The following is a 21,157-nucleotide window of genomic DNA, read 5'->3' on the forward strand; positions in this document are numbered from 1 at the left end:
ATTTTAATTAATTAATTAATTAATTTTTCAATTTATTCCAATTCACCGGTGACTTTTATGCAGCTGTGGTCTATACAACTGGTCTTGTAACATTTCTGTGTATATTTATGATACCAGTGCATGACCAGTGCATGCACAACAATCATCCATCCATCCTTTGAGTGTCATGGGGGGCTGGAACCAATCCCAGCTGACACTGGGTGAGAGGTTCTGTACACCCTGGACTGATCTCCAGTCTATTGCTCGGCTGACATATAGAGACAAACAAACACCCATTAATACTCAGATTCACATTTAAGGGTAATTTAGAGTCACCAATTAACCTAATCTTTGGACTATGGGAGGAAGCCGAGGGGAACCCATGCAGGCGTAGGGAGAATATGCAAAGAAACCAGGGTTCAAACTGAGAATCTCCTTGCTATGAGACAGTGCTAACCACTGCACCACTGGGCTGGCATTAGAATCAGTACCTTTATATTTCCACAGTAACCCAATTACTGCATTCAACCAGATTAAAGTTATTATTTGACTGATTTGAAGTATTTTCATGGTTTACAGTAACCTAATTTCCGCATGATGATGAGTTTGTATGGCTTGTTTTGTAATTTGATTAACATCCTGAATAATATGTAATAGCCTACAGCAACAACACCTTATTGAAGCCAGGAAGATGAAGGGAATCAGTGTTTTATTTTCATTGCCTTTGACATCAGTGACTTTGTATTTCTTCCACGCCAAGTAAAGACAAGCAGACATGTTGCTCGTTGTGCCTAGAAATACTGCTTTACCATTTATCACAGCTTTATCCCCGGAGTGAAGTGGGGACACAGCGGTGATGCATGCATGGACTGAAAGCAAAAATCAAGAATCAATGTTTAAGATCAAGGTTTATACAACTTATAGTATATACTTTGACAGACTGATTCAGACTGAGTAATTCAGCTCTGTTCTCAGCTCTTTACTCACTGTGAGTCAGTGGTAATGGGTGGGATCTCTCAGTCAGTATCAGTATCAGCAAACAGGTTTTTGCTAAGAGAAACATTGTAAACCACAATGCAACGTGACTGGCGTTCACCATACACAAGAAAAGAAGGCAGTTTTGTTTTGTCTGAGACAAAGTAGTTGAGTGTGTTTTTGAATTATGCTGCAATGCAAAATTAATTACAATTAGCTTATAGCTTATAGGTTATGGGGTACTTCTTGATTTCAGTTTGATATACATGCATTAATTTCACTACCTTTGAGCAAGCAGCTTAGATACAGTAAAATATCTGAACTATTAAAGAATTTCATCTGCTGACATTTGACAGTTGCAACAATTGCAGTATTGCTTTTATCTGGTGATAATCAAATTTTCAGCAGGCATGATAACACACTGAATGTGATTGCATATCATGCACACAAACTTTAATTAATCACCACTGACAGCAACTCTGAGTCCATGTTTTATGAGGAATGTTAACTATGTTCTGAACCAGAGGCTTTGGGACAAATGTGCAACACTGAAAGGCTCAAAATAAAAGAAACTGTTAGTAACGTATATTTTCTGCAAGCGCTGCAAGAGCTACTATGCGGAGGGGTCTACCATACTAAAAATATAAAGCTCAACCCCCAAAGTTCTTTTTAAACAGCCTTTTGGTCTATGTGTCACAACACATTTTCTCTGATATCTTTTTCTTTGTCTCCTTCAGCTGACTGATGGGTGGGGTGACTCCAGTAAAGTGTAAAATGAATCATAAAAAAGCCACCACCATGTCTAGAGCCCAGCAGCAACTGTATAAACATCATCACACGCTCTAATTAAGAGCCTTGGCAAGAGCCATTTACATGTGAAGCATATACGTATGTGCCAATAACCAGAGAAGAAAACCAAATTCAAAAGAACATTTTCCAGCTAATATCTTGAATTAAGCTAAAGAAATATTTGGAAAAATCTGTCAGTATCTCTAGTCTAAGTGCTTCCTAAGGCTCAGACAACTCATGTTGAATGGTGGGTTAAAAAAAGTCTATGAGTTTGCATCCATCTCTTATGTTTTGGTCGTGCCAAAATATATAGATGTATATCCTGTACCTATGAATCATTGATAATCCTGTGACATGTTCAGTGATACGCTTAAATGCAAGCGTGTACACATGTGGTTGTATTCGACACAGAACACACACATATACATACAAATCTGCAGCTGTAAAGACATAACTTGAAGGCAGTTATATATCTGCATGGAAAAAGTGGGCTGGAGATGCGTAAATGATTGAAAATCTTTGCAATGTATATAGACATAGGTGACAAATTAAAGGAAAAACCAACATAAAGTGTCTTAGTGAAGTGTTGGGACATCATGAGCCACCAGAACAGCTTCAATGTGCCTTGGCATTGATTCTACAAGTCTCTGGAACTCTACTAAAGGGATGGAACGCCATTCTTCCGAAAGACATTCCCTCACATTTGGTGTTTTGACAATGGTGGTGGAGAGAGCTGTCTAAGACGTCAAAATCTCCCATAGGTGTTCAATTTGATTAAGACTACAAAGGCCATAGCATGTGATTCAGATCATTTTTGTACTCATCAAACCATTCAGTGACTCCTCATGCCTTATGGATGAGGTCATTTTCAATCCTGTTCTTCCACTCATTTTTTATGTTCTTCCTTTAATTTGTCACCCAAAAAATGCATAGATTATTGTTATTTCTTGGTTTGTCCTGGTTTATGCTGTTTATTAATAATATGAACAACAATGTTTGCTTCTTATGGTGCTCTGCTGAAGGTCCCATTGAAACTATGCCACTGTGTAACACATGTATAGCAAATTCATGTTTCAGTTCAGAGTCATACATCTTTGTCTTCTGTTGAAGTGAAAACCAAGGTGAAAAACATACATCCCTTATGATGGATCCACATAATGTTAATTTTCTATGCAATGGTTTTCTGCACCATGTATTTTCTTCCTCACGCTGCATAATGTTTCCCCTGATGTGGGTGGACTGGACTACCTAGAGGACAATACTTTTGTGTTTTACCTTTGACCTTGCCAACTAACCGCATGAACAACTATATCACTTAGAAGCATTACAGCTGAAATTACATTAATGAGTGCTTTGCACTAGTAAATTACCACAATTATTTATTTAAACTTATTAAAATATTCTGATAGTAATGCTATTTATAGTAGTGCAAAAGTATTACTATGCTACATAATGTTGCAGTGTTATGGTATAGTGCATTTCCATCCATATCCAACATACAGCATGTGGTATTTTTCCCCCCAGACTCAAAGTCATTAAAGGCAAGCAGAAATGCATGGAAGGGGCACATTAATAAACATACAGTCTCCTAGGCTGACAGTAGGTGAGTCAAACAAACCTCTCCCTCTCTCTCTTTCTTTCTCTCTCTCTCTCTTTTCTTCTCGCTCACTGACTCACTCACACAAACACACCCACATGCTTCAATAAGCGTTGTATACTTAAGAAAGCAGATTTGTTTAATACTAGCTGTTGTTCCACAGCCACAGCTGCAGCCATGCAGGGCATTTATATAAAGTGAAGCCATGAACTCAGATTTGCCAAGTCACAAGCTGAATCACTTTGCAACAGAAGCCCCGTGGCCCTTCCCTTACCAGAATTCAGCCGCCTGCATAAAAACACAGCCTCAGCAATCTCCTATGTGCATGGCCAGTGTTCTGTTTTTAGTTTAGTGAGTGTGCACGAGATTTTTACATTATAGAAGGGAACTTAATGTATTGTGTTTTCACACACAGAAATTTGTCAGGGTCCTCAAGCTTCACGTGTTTGTAAAGGTAATTGTAAATGTCAGATAAAATCTTTGGCCTATTTTTATGCTATGCTCGGTGAGAGCTCTATGTAAATTATTATTATCTGTACAAATTTCTTCATGTATCAAGTAACCTAAGCCACATGTATTTTCAGGCTGGGACCAGGACCAGACTGATGAAATACGTTAAGGGGGACATTCACCATTTGTTTGTTTTCCTCCAAATTTATTGTGCATCTATTGCCAAGACACTGTGCTTTCCTGTTTCCTGGTCAAATTGACATAAATTTCCATGTGTCACTTTTAGTTTAAGAAGGAAAATGGGTCATTTGTACTGTGGAATTGTTTGAGCAAGATCTCGCTGAGCTTGGCCATAATGTAACTCAGAACCCAATCTCAAGCCACCCCATGTCTTCTACTTCTTTTTCTGTCTTTGTGATTTATCAGTCTTTGAAGATTAAATGAAAGCTGCGGACTTACAATAGCAGCTTTGACGGTACAGCATATTAATGTAATGGCTGCTGTATTGTGCAGAGCTGTTTACATAAACATGAGATGGTAGCAATTTCATATGTAATATGTACTATGCATGCTTGCCTGAAAACAACTTCCATGCAGTTCTTCAGTCTTCCACCAAATACTGAAGGAAATATCTGGCTCCTCAGGAGCTAAATCTTCCAGTATGTTCTCAAGTTACTCAATAACTTTGTCTGTCTGCAGTCAGGCAGTGTAGAGGTGGGTCACCAGACCTCTTTCTCTGAATGGAACAGCCTGGCGCATTCTTAAACACATATGTGAGCAATGAGATGTAACTAAAGGACTAAAATTGTGGGCTTTAAAACCAAAACAATGACTTGAGCTGAGTGAACTGGAGTTTTCTGTGGATTCATCAGTATGAATGACGACTCTCACATTACACCATCATTACATCATCAGTCATCCCAATGTAAATGCGAATGTGAATAAATCGATTAGGGTGCAATGGCTTTAATATGGAAGCCCATTTCTGTGAGGAAAAAAAAAAAAGAGTCATAATTTAAAAAAATGCTAATGCTAAGTCAAAATTATGAGATATAAACTAAAACAATTTGTCATTACTTTGACTTGGGAAGTCAAAGGACACATAAGCACAGTAAAACATTTTTTAAATGACTTTGTGATAATGATGTCATGACCCAACATGATCTCATGGGATTGCGTATAAATAGCATGCTGCTTTCAGGACATTTGCATGTCATGTCAACGCATTTTAAGCTTTTCGCATGTCCTTTTATTACAGTATTTTGTCTAGGGTTAGGGGAAGTGGGAGGGTTAGGGGTTGGTAAGTAGAGAAATGAGAAGCAAAAAATGCACAGCAAGCTCGCAAGATTTGTGTTATATTATAAGCCATTTGGTGATACCAGGCTACATGACCACTTCAGGTTACTGTTATTTTAGTATTACAAGCTTATCACAGGAAGGATGCGAGACACCACTGACTGCGTCCTTTGAGACTTCTCCTACAGTTTTAGAATCTAAATACATATGTTCCTCTGATCTCACCTTCCCCCCGAGGTGAACATCAACATATGGCTGAATTACGTGCTACATTACTTTTTAATTTCTCCCACTCTGCATCTGCCTCTTCGTTTGCCTCTGTCTCTCCCTGACACACGAACCCTTTGAAAGTATCCTGATGGAGAACTGATGCGCCTCACTGCTCCTTACTTTCTCTTCCTTTCTCTCTGCTGCTCCTTTGCTCACGCACAGAACCTCAAGAGAGGCACATCATGGATGATAATGGCTTACCTGTAGTGTAGACACTTATTCATATCCTGAACAACAGAGTTGGCGAGCCGATAATTACTACATGGTGTGGGCAAACACTCCACAGACATCATCCTGAGGGGCCGAAGCCTGTGTGTGTAACAGGTAGTACAAATCGATACCACCAAATGGCAGCTTGCAGATCTCACATAATTAGACAGAGACACAGAGAGAAGGAGAGAGGTCTACTAGCCCAGACACATCAACATTAAACAAGTGTTTTCAGCTGTCCTCTTACCATGTTTCACCAACATCCATTGCCTTCCAATTGACTGGCAAAGCTAATCTCTCACCCAGAGTGTGGATTGACTGGCAACTGGAGGAGAGCCAAGATATACCTTAACAAAGCAACTGAAAGTCAAGCAAACAGCGGTGTTGTGGCATGAGATGCTAATGAATATTATCATCTATTTCACACTCTATTTCACTTTTATACACATAAAGTGATTAAGAATCTCTGGGCATACTGGGCATATTCATATTCAGACAACTGCTTGTCAACACCCCGTGTTTTGTTTTTTCTTCCCCCACTTTATCAGTCTCTTGTCACATAAAACAGACCCAAAATAAAAAAAACTAGTAAGAGTTGAGGCAAAGTTGTGGGAAGGAAAATAGGTTAATGCTGGTGAAAGGAAAATAAAATAACAAAACTTGTCTTTGTTCTGTTTGATTTTAAGTATAATTGTGGTCAAAGTAAATACATGTCTGTGGCTGGAAAGTGTGCCAGTATTATAATAAAAACAAAGCAGTGCTTTCATGATTTTGATTTATCAGATTGTTTTGCTTTGATTTCTATGCACGCCTCACTCTACAGTGCTCTCTACCTGCTTCCCCATCTGTAGCTGCACTTTGAAATAAGTACCAGCAATATCCTTAGCCATAGCCTTCTATGTACACGCACCCCTTCAATGACCTGTCCATTACAGAAGGTGGCACACATAAAGGTTTCACTCCCCAGGGTATGGAACAATGGCCATACCATTAGCAGGGAATCTTTCTATCTCTTATGTCAGCTATCCCTCTTATGTCACTTTTACTTCTTTTCCTCCCGCTCACTGCAGACCTGAGATTTGGTGGTGAGAATGTGCTAATCTGCTGATAAAGCACAGGGCCATTCATATACAGTGCAATGAGCTCATTGCCAACATTATCAGGTATAACATTAAAGCTTTAACACAAGATTTTCTTAATATAAAGAATTCTTTATTTTAAAGAATCTGCTAGAAATGACTGTGGTTTATCTTTAAAAGGAGAGAGAGTGATGCAGATTGTACCACAGGTATAAAGGAAATGACACATGAAGCTAGTAAATCCTTGAAACAAGTTGATTTGTATTGGAAGCAGGCGAAATGATCTCCCCCAGGTAGCAGTTACCTTTCCCAACTCAAAGAAAATAATAATTTGGGACTCAATAGCAGAAAGAATAACATCTTTAAATCCTTATTTTTGTAGTGCAATGGAGTATGGATGAAACAATGGAGAGCCACTGAGTGATCAAATGTCTCTCCCGTACATCACTGTTATGTGATTGTCCAGCTACCCATCCAGTGCCTGGCCTTTGAAACTACAGAGAAATCCTTCCTGTTCAAATGACTTGGCAACAAAATGATATACCTGGTGTTCTGGGTATTTCATTGTATGTGCTTGACAGCAGGAACTAGTACGCTTTCTCTTTCCCATCTGTTGCTGCTTCTTTTTAGTCTTTTCTTCAGCTGGGGGTTATTACTTGGTTGCGGGATGTGCATCAACCCATTGGCAAATAAATACATTTTTGTGGGGCCATTTTGAAAAGATAAGTGAAAAGGTCACCCAAAATTTTTAAAAATATGCAACTACTCTTTGCTGCACTGGTTTTTTTTAAGTAGATTATCAAACATAGCACATACTGGAAGGTGTGAAATATACATACTTCCCAATGTTGCCTGGTTTATTTGCTTTCTTTTAATTCTAGTTGATTAGTAACTGATGACTTCTTCTGGATGCTACTCGGTCTCAAGAGATATTAACAAATTTGTCACTAGATTTAGTCGCTGTTCAGACCCTGGCATCTTCATTACTCCAAATTGACAAATCAGAGACTTTCTTTAACCATGGGGGGAAATGGTTTATGTTGTGATGAAAGTGCATTTGGAGACAAATCCGTACAGCTAATGCAGATTTGTTCTGTTTCATGTCTAATCTTGGGCTTCTGATGATCACAGTGCTTTCCATACACTGCGTAGCTGTGCCTCCACTGAGAGCAGAGACTGTAGAGAAGGCTCTGATATGTAAATTCAGATTCTTATATGATGTCATCTGGTGACTTTATGTCAGTTTTTCAATAGCGCCTTTTTTTTGGTCAACATTGTGAGCCCATTTCACTGCCACCCTCGGAGCAGAGCAGGTCACGTGTGAATTTCCCACATCACCAGGTAAACATGAAAAACTAGTAGCCAAACAGCTTTGACCAATATGGACAAATAGAGGAGGGAATAGAGAAAACATTTGAAACTGTTTATGTGTATGACACAGAGGTGCTAACATTCCTTCATAGGGACTTGCTCTATTTTCATTCTACCCAAATACATACTGGGACTTAAAGACTAGAAAAACAAACAAAACATCACCCTTTGGACTTTGAGTTTAAACTTTAGTTCTTGGTTTTTGCTGTATATGTTGTTACTTTGTTGGGCCACAAACAACAGAGCAGATGCCACCAGTCTGTTTCTGGCTTAATTATTTTAAATAACTTTGGAACTGTAATAAGTTGTTTCTGTTAAAGACATTTGGTTGTTGTTTTGTTGCCAGCTTTCTTGAATGGTGGAAAGATTTGGTGCAAATTGGAATAAAAATAACAATAAGTTATGTTGCAGTCAATGAGTCATAAAGAAACAAACTCATTATTCAATCACCAGAAATTAAATTCAGCAGAATGCTCTTTTATCTAGATTGTCTGATTTTACAACATTTCTTAATCTTGCATATCTGTAGCTGCATATTATACGTATATACCTATATCTGGAATAGTGGTTGGCCGTCGTCACTATGACTACGTAAGTGCATGCACTGGTGGTGCTCTCATCCTGTATTAGCTCGGCATCATTGTCTATTTTTTATTCCATTATTTCCTGTGAGAGCCTTCCAGGATTGTAAGATAACATGCTGTGTGTAAGCTGGAACAATGTGTTTTCAATAAGACTATTTGTTAGGCATTAATGAACAGTCTCTTGAAGCATATACTGTACATACATGGATAGATGAACATACAGACGTGACAAAATGTGATTGGAAGAATGATTCATATCAGAAAACAAACACAGGTCAATAAAGTATGAAAATGACAGTGTAAAGGAAAAAAAAACAAACAAATATGACTCTCCTGGAAGCTTCAGAGAGAGGATATAAATCTCTCTTTACAAAAGCATACAAGAGGAGCAAGCTGGGCTTGCATTCATAACACTTTCATCTCCCATTATTATATTGCCCTTTCGAGTAAATGACCTTCATGTTTCAAATGTGACAAGCAGGTTTCCAGCTAATGCATGGATTATTCTCTCTTTCATTATTACCTGCATTCTCATTCATAGAGGACACTTCTTGATTTTTGTTGAGAACTAAAGTTCTCTTGCTATTTCAAAAGACAGTAAAAGCACACAAACAGAAAATGTATTTCAAAAATGTTCCCTTATTCTTTGATCATACACCATGTGGGTGTCAAAAAATGATAGGACAAGGTGAAATTAAATTGTAACTATCCAGGGAAGTATGAAAATGAATGAAAGTTTCATACAGTATGTTGGTATTAATGTATATTTAGTTTTACTACTTTAAATTAAACTACACATTTATTACATGAATGTAGTTTTTAAAAGAAAAATAAAAAAACATGCACATGATCAACAGCAAATTGTGGTGGTGGCAGAGAGTGGCCTGATATATGATCAACATCACCCATCTGATGCAGCACATGTCCTTGGGTTGGAAACATTTTTTTGCCAGGTGTTATCTGAAGTAACAGGGGATGGACTGTGGCTGTGCGATTTGACCGCACAAATCATTACTGGGGAAAAAATAAATAAAAAGAAAGAAAAAAATAGTGCAGCTTGATGATCAGGTCCCCATCTTTGAAAACACTACTTGCACTAGATGTCTGTTAAACTCAGCATGTTCAAACAATTTCTTGGCATTCTCATTGCATCCAAGTAGTGCCATCTGTTTCAGTGATTACTTTAAAATTCAAGTTGTGAGTGAGATCAAGTTGTGTATGGGTGTGGGCTGAAAGAATGGGAGACAGTCTGTGTGTAAACTAAGAAGCTGGCATGGTTGACACTGAAAGCCGATGTGGGATAGATTTATATCACCGTTTTGATAACAGTAAGGACTGTATGTGCAAAGTTTGGGTCATGCCTTAGTTTGTGAAATTAATGGACATCAAATACTTTTTGATAATGACACAGGCTGAATTTTCCTCTGAGTTCCGGTTTTTCATTCATTGAATAATGTTGCCAAAGATACAGAATATTCTAGATCAAAAGAGTTAGCTTTACAGAACATCTACCTAAATACTGGATTAAAAAAAAAATCCTGGCTCACTTCTTTGAATCCCATTCCCTTGCAATTTTATTGTTTTATCTGTATAGTTCTTAAAAAATACCTTAAAGATTTGCTCAGAATGAATGGTTTCTGATTAGAGCCTGTTCTTACTGCTGTTGCCATAATACAATACAATACAACCCAGTAAAAGCTTACACACATGTTCATGTTGTTAAGGGCTTTATTACAAATGTTCATGGCTCAGAGTCAAGTGCTTCACACCAGAACTCCACTGTGCACTGAAGGTTCAGTTTCTTTCTTTTGAACTGCTTGAGTATGAACCTGCTGCAGCAGGCCTGGCATAAAAGACAAACAATTTACCTTTTATAATGTGCCCCAGCTTTTACTGCTGAGTCTTGTTGGGACAGCTATTGTTAAAAGATAGACACTAAGGTAGAAAAAAAGCAGAATGTACTAATACTGAATACAGAAATATTGTATTGGAAATATTGTACTGTTTCAACTGTTTTTTCTACACAACAGAATGGACTGTTTAATGCATCCATGTAACTACCTCTTAAACAAGTAACCTAAGTATGACATTCTAATGGAAAGGAGTGCATTATGTTATATAGTTTTCAAAGGTGACAACAGAGGAGATATTGATACCAGGTGAATATTATAGGGAATAATAGATCTGTGCAGCAACTATGTTTGAGTCCCTTTACAGATATTTCTAGTCCTCACAAGACAATGCCTGTACATGTAATATCATTCATTTTATTCTGGCCATGTATTTTTCATTCAACCAGCCAATCTCACTGAGATTAAAGACAAAGTCAAAGTAAAAACTTCTCTAAAGAGGTATTTAACCTGTTCCATTAGCAGACCCACACAAAGACCACCTTTGCAAAAGATACTGCATCAAGGATGTTTTTAATTTCCAGTTTTTAATTCTTTCTATTTTTTTGTGATGTCAGATGGACTCAATTTTTAAAAAACTAACAAATAAAAGAGAAAGAAAGCAAAAAAAAAACAAACAAAAAAAAAACACTTGCTGTAAGGTGCTGAGCTCCAAGTTAGCACCTCATTAGCAATTTGTCACTTTGTGTTACTTATTAAATTCCTCAAAGAATTTTACTCGCATAACAAAATGGTGTGGTGGTATTCTGCTAGTCACACAGCTTTTTTGGGAAATCCAACTTTACAAAAAGGGAAGAGAGCCATACATGGAAATATGCTTTAAAAGTATGACTGTCTGTGAGGATGAAGTCTCTGTGATCAGCCACCCTTGTTGAGTAAACAAGGGTTAAAAGTGTAGATTGGAATTTTAATACCTGCAAGATGTCTTTGAATTCACAAATGAATTTAAAATCTTAAATGTGGAAGCATTAGAGAAATATTTTTCAAGGTAAAATAAGATGAACTATGAAAGACAAACAATGAAGTGAACAATAACTGAAGGAGTTTGCTGGAGGGTGTTCTTTTTCCTCTATCTTTGTTTGCTGTTGTAAATACCAGTGTTTAGATATTCTAGTTCAAATATTGTGTCACCAGACTCAAGTTCAACCCATATTTGTGAAATGACATGACATGTTGCCAAAACCACAAACAGGAGATCCAAAGACTTAGTCAAGGAAAGAAATTGTAAGCAGTCAGTGCTGTGAAGCAGCAGTGTTGTTTTTTGCAGGCCTGTTTCTGAATGTCTATATTTCTGCCTGTTTTCATCCAACACACCACACACGTTGCCTGCTGGTTTGGAACTGTTGGATGTTTACTCCACATGTGGGATAGAGTCCAAATCCAAATGGCAATTCAAATGGGACAGTCCAAATGAATGGCATGAATTTCAGTGGCTGCAGCCCTTTATAGCACTTGCTCTTGGCATTTTACACCATATTAAATTCACTTTAACCCTTTTAAACTGATCTGGAAAGTACCTCAGGTAACTTTGGCCAAGTATTAGGACAGCAAAGTCCCACCATTGCTTTGTGAAAATCTGTTATTTTCTTTTTTGAATCCTGATATATAACTCCAGTTAAGGAATAAAAACTAAATAAAACTATATATTTCTGGCCATTTTAATAGAGTTACAGAAGCAGCATAACATAGAGTGTGGGCTTTGAAATGAGTGCTGCATACAGGGAAGGGACGTCAGAAAGACGTAAGAGGCAGAAGAATGCTCAACATGTCATTGGACCACATCTGAGAGCAGAATTATTTATAGCTGTTCTGCATAGGAAATACAGTGAATCATAACAATAAGGATAATGGGGCACACTTATGTACAATTTTACCTTGGGCATTCATAGTATTGTATTCATTTGTACACAAGGGAAGCAGATGCAGAGGTAGCTGTCTGAAGAAAGGAAAAGAAAACTAAAGAGATAAATAGTAACCCTGCCTTTCTCATTCTTGCATGCTGTTTCCCATAGGAATGACATTCATATACTACTTAACTGCTTTCCCAGTTACATTGTGGTAACTGGTAAAATGGTTAGGTTTTTTGTTGAATGAATGAAGTGCTATGGCAGTGGAGTCACCAGAATGTGGCTGGGGCGAATGGTGAGTGTATGAAGTTGAGGACTATAACACCAGAGACCAGGGTTTGCATCTGCAGTCATGTCTGTTGTCAAGTATAAGCAACAAAAACTCACTGGTTAAGTTTGGGAAAGATTGTGGTTTTGGTTAAAATAAACACATTGCATCTGAAGTCAGTGTGAACCTTTTTCTGTATTAAACCAGTATTAAATTATTTTTCCTTCACTGGACATTTTGATGGAAAGCAAATACTTAATCTGTTCACATTTTACATTAAATGTTTGCCATCAACATATTTGTAACTTGCTAAATATGTAAATATGTAAAACTTCCTCATTACTATAATAGAAAATGTAATTTGGCATCATTTGCATTTCCTTCAAAACATGCTTGCAGCTGCAAATTAGACGTATATAAACATGACTTGTAGACAGGCTTGAGACAGTGTTAGGCCATTCACTGTATGAAGTGGAGATGCTTGTGTGACTGTCACTCCTAGCTATTGTTGGTGTTAGTCTTTGCATGGGATTTGTTGGCAATAAGAAATACATAGATTAACCACGAGACCATGGCTGTTGTTGTCAAAAAACAGCTAAATTTCTCATGAAAGATATACATGACTTTCTATTTTCACTAAAGACAGTGACATGTTCCAACCATGCAGTTATCCTGGACTGGATATGTAACAGCAATGTAACAAATAATGGCGGATCACTGCACATTCGTGAAATAATGAATGCCTAATGAATTCATAAATACTATTACTCATCTGACTGTGGATAAAATGAGAAACAAGTGTATTTCTCAAAATCCACCACTGCTGTACCCCTTGGCATAAAAACCAGCAATGTCATGTTTCCCCATAAAACATTTTTCAACAGGTTCCTCAGTTAACAGCCATGGGTGTAGCAACTTAACTGTAAGTCAGTAATTGGTATCCCAATTGTATCTGCTGTGCACAAGGAGGTTTGACTGTTGGCTGTTTCTGTGTTATTAAGTTACCTTTCTCTTTCTGATGCTCTTGGCCTGTTTCTGGTCTAGCATAGGTTGCCCCAGTAATCACTGTAAAATATCCTGGAGCTGTTCTTTGATTGGCCTATCAGAGCAGCACTCTCGGCTGTCATTTCTTATTTGGGAAAGAGAGGGTGTTCATGCCCACAGACAGGACTAGATTTGATTGGAATAACACTGGTGTGCACCGAGCACACAGAAATGTCCATCTTGACAGTGACTGCAGAGTGTTTTTTCGGGATGCAGCTGAAATAGCAGGCAGCCGCATGGAGAATCAAGGTTTGCTGGTTTTTACTTAGATTTGTTGAAGAGACTGTATGCAGAAATACAAATATGCTGAGATCTATATGCTGAGACACAGACTAGAAAATGTATTTCTTCACTGAAACCTACAGTAGTTTCCATTGTATTAATTTGTAGTCCCTCAATAGAGGGGTTCCAGCTATGGTTGGGAATATTGTGTTTGTGCATGGGGGTGTGAGATCACTGGATAACAGAGGGAAAGAAATGAAAGAGTTTTGCATATTTATAGCATGACCAGGTTCAAAAGACAGAGGCCAGCAACAGAACCCTGCCTGCATTATTAGTCTGATCCCTTGATAAAAGTCTTTCATTATTCAAAGAATATTCTTTCTTCTATTTGAAGATAAAGTTATTATTCCAGATTTTTTCCCCAGTCCCTTTTAACTCTGTTGAATAGTGTGGTTACTTGAGTGCCTCTACGTTTTTTTGTTTTTTTTTTTTGACATTTCCAAAGACAGTTCCTAAGAGTCTGGACACCCTACACAAGCCTGACAGTACCATGCTTGTTATTAACGATACAAAAAAGAACCTAAGATTTTCAATTTTCCATATTCATGATCTATATCCACATGCGTTTTTCAGTTGAACACAGGAAACGTATTGAAGACAGACTGTGACACACTTCTCCAAAGGGCAACTACCCCATGACTTTGATTAATCAGTCTCATTGGAATGATGTCACATGTTCTTTATTTTCTCATACAGAGTGCAAGCAGAACAGATGGTATCTGGGAGTAACATATTCTCATTAGGAGGTCCAGAATCTGCATATCTGAAAGGGAAACGAGAGAAAAGGGGGAGGGGGGTAAAATCCTCAGAGTTTTGGCACAGATCAACTCTCTGACCTTCTGTCCAGTCTGCTGGCCGACAGGCAGGAATAAAAGGATGGAGCAGAGAAGGAAAACTGACAGCCTCTCAATAGCAAAGAGCTCCAGATCTGAGTCGGCCTAATCAGTAATCACTGATATGTTGCTTTCACCTTTTACAGGGCTTTTGTTAGGAGAGAAAATCAATAAGCGGCAATACTCTCCATACAAATATAAAGGTTGATTCTCTACTGTAACTACAACCACAATAATCAACTATGGAGTTGTGTTTGTGTTTGTGTATGTGTCACAGCATTAGGGGGTTGATAGAGGAGAGCACTGCTTTGTATAACAGCAAATCGCTGGAAAAGCAAGAAAATATCCTCAGTGAGTTCATTACCATTAAAAGCTTGCAATGTGTATCCCCTCACTCTGAGAAACATAAAGGGGTAAAATTTCACTGATTATCGGGATCTTAACAAACAGTTTATACTAGTACTCCAAGAGTGGTTTGCACCTGAAATTTAGCTTTTAGCCCTAATATTTGTGCATATGTGTTTGAGTGAGCTGTGCAGCTTTTCCAGGAGGACATGGTGCCCTTTCGTCTGCCTAACCCTACCTGCCAGCTAAATGGCATGCTGTGTACCTTGACTGATGTGTCAAAATGGGAAGACAGCTGTCTGCTCCAATCACTGCCTCTATTTCAAATTCATTGCATCCCTTACAGCGGGTTACGCTGGTGTTTCTCGCAGTGACAATTAAGCTACAATAGTTGAATGTTTGCTGTGACTGCATCATTGGCATGTAGGTCATGACTTTCAGTGGGAGTTGGATTTCCACTGCCAGGGCTACCTATTCTCTCTGCGACTTTCATGGACATAAATTTAAGCATCAGTCAAGGAATAGAAATTGTTGTGTTTTTTGCAGTCTCGGGTTTGCATCACTGCTTTTTGTAAACGAAGTAGTGCACTTGGGTCAGTATATGGTCATGTGTAAAGTAGCTGGGATAAGAGGCAGCACCTCTGAGTTTAAGGGTCACGAAAAGGTACGTTCTTTCTTTTCTTAGTGAAGGAATACTGTTATCTCTGGGTAACACAAGTAAGGTTAAGTTTGAGCGCAACAACAGGCAGTTCAGTGCAGCAGCTGCAGCCATGTAAGCTGCTCCACTGAGGCAAAGAAAGAGCTGGGCATAAAGGCAAAGCTCACATGATTACCTCACAATCGACTGCATGCCTTCCCTCTTACTAATGTGTATAAGCTTGTTCCAGTAGAAACTGAAAGGTGAAGAAAATGGACACAAGCTCTTTCCTGCAAAGGTTGCATAAGTTTATGTTTAGCGGTAGTGTGAAGAGCTCAAACATCCTGAAATAGAGCAGAGGAGGGATTCTGCTCATTTGCATTGAAAAGAGCCAGTTGGGGTGAATCAGGCATTGATTAGGATGCCTTCCAGGCAACTCTCAATGGAGGCATTCCAGCAGAGCCAGACTGGCTTGGAAATGCCTCTGGATTCCCCCATGAGTAGGTGGTGGATGTGACTATAGGGTACAATATTTCTGGTTAGGTTTACTGTCACTTCAACACTGTTAACACATGGATGAATAAACACATTCGAACTGTGCACTGTAACTGACAACATTCAAGTGTCTATAGCTCCTTAGCAATCTCTATGTGCTGCTACAGTTTCCTTAGCTGACTGGTCTCTTTGCCTCAAGTCTGACCTTCAGTCCAGAAAGTATCAGCTCCTTCACTGAGAAAGATATGACTGAGTGCAGTGGATTGGCTGCCAAGAAAAAGTGCAGACTATATGATGGTCTGCAGGGAAGGTGATTGGCTGCAGCTTGTTTTCTCTACAGGAATCTCATGCCTCTGAATCAAGAATGTGTGCAGAAGACAATCATAATCTATCCTTCTTACTTCAGTTACAACAGCTTTGAGAGAATTCCCTGAGGCCACAAAGGCTGCAGTCTGTGAAGATTAATGTCTCTTGCCACCATGAACTGGAACTGGAACTGTGGCTGTAAAATGAACCAGATTTTAATATGATGTGATAAAGCAATTAGGTTTCAAGTAGTGGTTCAGTATTTTGCAACCAAGGCTGACATACAGTGTCATCCATACAGCATAACCCCAACCATATCACACCCACACCTACCCTCACATCCAAAAAAAAAAAAAAAAACATGTGTTCCCCGTGTTTGTTTCTCCTCCATACTCCACAGTCTCTGGAGAGAAGTGATGTGACTTTATGCCCCGGGACCTGCCAGTGGGTAAATGGCTTTGCATGGCCCATGTGGTTGAGTCTGACTCATTCTGTGACTTAACAAGCCACAACAACAGCCACACGTCTCAGGCTCTCTCAGGTAAGAGTCAGATAGAAGCCTTGGTGCCAGCAGGCCAAAGTATAAACACCAGTGCTGACTGCAAGAGAAAAAGCAGGCCCCATAACCATCTCTGCCCCCAACTATGAAGGTGAAAAGAGAAGTGGCTTTTTTTTTTTTCTCTCAGTAGCAGCCCACTCTGAGGTGTAAATAAACAACCAAAGGTGACATGTAGCATTTCATCCAAGTCAAGATAGATAGATAGATATCTATGAAAGAAAGGTATTTGTGCATGTTTTATAAATATTATGTTGGTTTTTGCTGACCTCATACCTTTTTGCTTCAAACATTTATTAAATCTAGTGTTTGTCCCTTGAATTTCAAGGAGTAGCTACAGGCCTACCTCCTAATCCCCTTCCCTATCACGGTCTTAGAGGAAAATAATCACAAAAAAAGCTAATACCTTTTATGACCAGGCACAATATTTTAGAGAAACTCTACAGTCTCTCAGACAGTCCTGCAGGCAGCACTGATCCCGATGTCTTCTTTTAAGATAAGCAACTGCTGGACAATAATTTAATCATTTCAAACCTGTGTGGCAATCAATACAATAAACTCTGCCATTTTGCCTCAAAACACGGGAGGATGGGACGGGCAGAGTGCTTGAAATTGTTTATGTCCCGATCCACCGAGCAGAACTTTCTAAGTAACACTGAGAAAGTCTCCATTATCATCTAATCCCTTGCAGTGCACTGCATTGGCCTTTCCATTTAATCGAATTATCATAACACAATACAGTATCTATTGTTGTTACACAGTCTATCTCTGCTCAAAAGACACAAAGATCAGAGAAGCATCTGAGAAAAAATGCCTGACGTATAATAATTTTCGACATCTAAATTGGAATATTAACCAATCTAGGCCAAACAAGTCAGCAGATCAGACTTTAAAAAAACATTTAAAAAAAAGCTTTCTGAAGGTAATTATACAGAACCTCATCTAAGTACGATATACTTTTATTCAGTCATCTTTAAATCACTCCTTTCTTTGACCATCCTTTTTCTGTTTTCTGCTGCAATAATACTTGGAGACTTGGAGATATGATTACATAACCTCCTTTTCTTTTTGGCCTCCCTGCTGCACTGGTTTTAAGCTCAGAAAGTGATTTTACATGTTCTAGCAATTATTTTTAAGGCAACAGCTGTATCTGACTGCAGGCTATAATAGACCCTTTAATCCTGTGAGAACTGTTGGGGTATTTTCTGAGTAAGGCATGGGGAATAACAGTGTGCCTCCAATGTTTTCCATAATAAAAATAAAAATAAAAATTTGATATAATAATAAAGCCAATAAATTTTGAAAATGGAATCATGAGAGATCCTTTGATAACATGTAGCTGTAGCATAACCACCATGCCTATCACTGCCTTTTCATGAATGTCTGAAAATCTCCAGCCTTTTAGCTTGTCTATGATAAAAAGAAAATTCGTCAAGAGAAGCTGAGAGATGTCGCTTCCGCCCTAATTGCATAATTTTGATGGCTCTGATCTACACTTCTGTGGTTTGTGTACTTTGTGTTCACAACCTTTATATCTCTACTCTCCGTGGATGGCTTGAGATAAAATGTTCTGAGAAAGGTTTGTTTTAATGGGAAAGTTTCATCCTCAAGTTGCTTTATGAAATGCCTCTCTTGCTTTTCCCTCCAAAAGATGAGTCAATCAGTGCATCCTGTGTTGGATGACAGGAGAAGGACCATAAATTATAAAGTTGCATTAAATCTCTGCATCTTGTACCTCTGGCAGAGAGCAGAATTGCGCCAGCCGGGGTGAAAGTCGAAAATATGTTTAATTCATATTCAAACTGAAGAAACATTTAAAATGTGGCATTGAAAATCCATTAAGTAAGAATTACCCAAAGTGCTCTAATTCAGAAATCAGCCCTTTATTAATCCCAGGCAATCATATTATAAATATAAAAAATGGGTGAAACAGCTAATAGATTTTAATGTAATGGCTTCACTGAGGGTAGAGAGAGTCAGGGGCAAACCTGCAGCTTTGTTTCTTTCTGTGCTTTCTGTTTCCTTGCTCGCTCCCGTATTTCAGGCCTGAGTCTCTGCCAATTCTGATACCAATCTTCTCTCCGGAGGGGAAATTAGCACTGCCATAACTTTGCAGCTGTCCAGAGCCAGAGGTTGTTCACCAGTGGCTCATCTCAGCTCTAATCATACCGTACTCTCTTGACACCTCTATAAAGCTACATGCCAGCTCCATGGATTACCTACTTCCATGACTGTCCCTGAATATAAAATTAAAAAAAAAGTTTCTGACAAACTAATCCTAAAACTTAAGCATGGCACTGCTGAGTCTATGCAAGCTTTGACTTTTTTTTGGAGGAAGGTGTAGAAGGAGTGGTAGCTGATGCTTTTGCTGACCACAACCTGTGCTAAGTTATAATTTATTTATTTCCTTGTCAAGTCATTGCTAGTTCACTCTGGTATTTTGACAGCCACCTTATTTGGAGCACGACAAGTTTAATTTAAATAGATATGGCACAATAATGCAAATAAAGTGGCCCAATTTCACTGCACAGATGTAATCGGGTGGTGTCAGCGTCATACACAAATATGTTAGTGCTGCACTTTTTTTCCCCTGTCAAGCAGTAATATACAGCATGTGATTTTGTATATAAGAAAGCATTTGGCAGTTGAGATCTTACAAAATGATAGTATTTGTGCGGAAATGCTTGCCAGGGCCAGAACAACTGGCTTGCCTCAGCTTCCATTTCTCCTGTGTTATTCTTAATTTGCAAGCTGTAATGATATGCATTTATAGCTACTCACAGTGTGAATCTACACAACACAACAGGGGACTCTTTGAATCTCAGCATGGCCAAAAGCATCAACTGACCTTGGTGGAGCTTGTCTATATGAGATTTTTTTTTACAGTATTTTTGTCAGGTAATTTGCATCTGCTAGAACAAAGAGTTGTTTCTCATGTGCAGATATTTTAGAAAACAAAATCTGCTTATTTGGCTGAGGTGCAAATTAGCAAGTATATTGTTTGTTATGGACACCTGGAGGATGTATGATGAGGCTGTGAACCTATTCCAGAAATAATGTAACCAGAAGAGTTTCATGGATAATTACTCCCTGTGTGAGCGGTAGCAGAGCCATGGCCTGTGTGCAGTATTCCTCATTGTCCCTACTGAGCACTTTGCCATAACTACAATTGCTTTATAAGTGCACCTTGTGCTTAAAAGCACTTTAATTTTGCACTTCTGGTCTTCTGTCCCTCCAGTTTTGCTGGTTCTTGTTCAAGGTGGTAACAGTCTTGTTAGTGGACAGTTCGGTTGAGACTATTAACTGTCAAAACCCACATTAACTAAAAAAAAAAAAAAAAAAAAAAAACATCCCAGAGGAGGCAGTGTAGTGGTAGCACAGTCACTCTTTAGAACAGTAAGTGGGTCTGAAATTTGAAAATCAAGAATTCCCTTATTTTGATCTGACCATATGTTAGAAATTCTGATCTGAAAATATGGAAAAGGCCACATGATATAGAATGTGCTCATACAGTTACGCAGTAGTGTCATTGTTCATACATCATATATCTAGTTTCCTTTTTTGCTGAATTCTAGAGTTCGTGGTAGTATTAAAGCTATGCTACCCACCCAGCAAGCTGCTCTATATTAATAGTAATTCTCTACATTGCTCACTGATTTACTTTCTATTGAAAGGGAAAACTGAATTCTACAAGGAGATCCACACTGGATCAAATAAAAATCACAAACCCCAAAAAGAAAAAAAAAAGAGTTTATAACAACTCTAGATCCTGTAACTCAACTGTAACTTTATTTCAGCGATGACTTTAAGTTTTCATATCAGTAAACATCTTCCAAGGCCCTCTCATTTTAATCACTCTGATTTCTTAATGTTTTATTTAACATACCTTACATTCACATGTATACTATAACATTTAATGTGCCTCAATGCTTTATTGGCAACCCTAGTTTACTTTAAAGTCACATTTTACAGTTAAGTTTGTGTATTTCGTGTATTTTACGTATGTCAAGTACAACTTTTCACTAGGTTCATCT

Source organism: Lates calcarifer, linkage group LG10 (assembly GCF_001640805.2).
Source record: "Lates calcarifer isolate ASB-BC8 linkage group LG10, TLL_Latcal_v3, whole genome shotgun sequence".
Lineage (NCBI taxonomy): Eukaryota > Metazoa > Chordata > Actinopteri > Centropomidae > Lates > Lates calcarifer.